The sequence below is a fragment of the Pieris brassicae genome, unplaced genomic scaffold (assembly GCF_905147105.1).
Source record: "Pieris brassicae unplaced genomic scaffold, ilPieBrab1.1, whole genome shotgun sequence".
Classification (NCBI taxonomy): domain Eukaryota; kingdom Metazoa; phylum Arthropoda; class Insecta; order Lepidoptera; family Pieridae; genus Pieris; species Pieris brassicae.
The window spans coordinates 27,501-29,040 of record NW_025575921.1 but is presented as its reverse complement, the minus strand read 5'-3'; the positions used below and the strand labels follow the sequence as shown (position 1 = coordinate 29,040).

Below are 1,540 nucleotides of genomic sequence, written 5' to 3'. Positions count from 1 at the left end.
CGTATATGGAAAGAATGTATAAAAGAGGACGCACACGCGCCCATCGTCGAAACGGTGTGCGCAGCGTCGTGTTGGAATTTATCCCTCAAGCTCCGGGCGTTGATCGTATCTAGTGCGAATCATGCGTGTGTGTGCGCATGTAATTGCCAGCCGAGTTTTAATATGTTTACAATAACGTATTGAATAAAAATTGAGAAGTTGCGTTTAGATGAATGTTCAATTTTCAAATTGTCACAACATCGATTCCCGCCCGCGGGGTCGTGTTCGTTGCAGTTTTATGTCCCTCACAGTGGTCGAGCATCGTTGTACATCACCTCGTTGCGAGATCGTGACGGGACGGCCGCTCGTAGACCGGTCAAAGTTAGTCTATCGATATGAAGCGCGAACGTCGCGTCGCGTGCAAATTCGACGCGTTACGTTCACGCGTGTCGAGAAGGCGCGCGCGCAAGCGCGCGCCCCTCGACGCCGCCGAGCCAGCGGCTCGCCGAAGCCGCGTGACCGCGGTGTAGGCGTGTCGTTTGCGTAAGCAGCTCCCTGGTTGATCCTGCCAGTAGTTATATGCTTGTCTCAAAGATTAAGCCATGCATGTCTCAGTGCAAGCCGTATTAAGGCGATACCGCGAATGGCTCAATATATCAGTTTTGGTTCCTTAGATCTTACTCAGTTACTTGGATAACTGTGGTAATTCTAGAGCTAATACATGCAATCAGAACTCTGACCAGTGATGGGATGAGTGCTTTTATTAGATCAAAACCAATCGGCGGAGGGCCATGCGTCCGAAGTCGTTAATTTTGATGAATCTGGATAACTTTTGCCGATCGCACGGTCCAGTACCGGCGACGCATCTTTCAAATGTCTGCCTTATCAACTTTCGATGGTAGTTTCTGCGACTACCATGGTTGTCACGGGTAACGGGGAATCAGGGTTCGATTCCGGAGAGGGAGCCTGAGAAACGGCTACCACATCCAAGGAAGGCAGCAGGCGCGCAAATTACCCACTCCCGGCACGGGGAGGTAGTGACGAAAAATAACGATACGGGACTCTTACGAGGCCTCGTAATCGGAATGAGTACACTTTAAATATTTTAACGAGGAACAATTGGAGGGCAAGTCTGGTGCCAGCAGCCGCGGTAATTCCAGCTCCAATAGCGTATACTAAAATTGTTGCGGTTAAAAAGCTCGTAGTTGCATTTGTGCGCCGCGCTGTCGGTGCACCGCATCCGCGGTGATACTGACACGTCTGCGGAGCATATCGTCGGTGAGCCGGCGGTAAAACGCCGGTTCAATATCAAAATCCTATCGCGGTGCTCTTCGGTGAGTGTCGAGGTGGGCCGACAATTTTACTTTGAACAAATTAGAGTGCTCAAAGCGGGCTCAAAATGCCGCTTGAATATTTCGTGCATGGAATAATAGAATATGATCTCGGTTCTATTTTGTTGGTTTTCAGAACTCCGAGGTAATGATTAATAGGGATAACTGGGGGCATTCGTATTGCGACGTTAGAGGTGAAATTCTTGGATCGTCGCAAGACGAACATCAGC

At 49.6% G+C, this 1,540-nt stretch overlaps 1 non-coding gene across 1 annotated transcript in view; it reads left to right on the top strand.

The window, feature by feature from the left end:
* The first annotated feature begins 531 nt into the window (after positions 1–531).
* LOC123719237 overlaps positions 532–1,540 on the top strand; it is a 1,906-nt gene continuing 897 nt past the window's right edge. Inside the window, exon 1 of the ribosomal RNA XR_006755301.1 lies at positions 532–1,540. This exon is cut by the window's right edge and continues 897 nt beyond it. This is a non-coding gene — a ribosomal RNA (small subunit ribosomal RNA).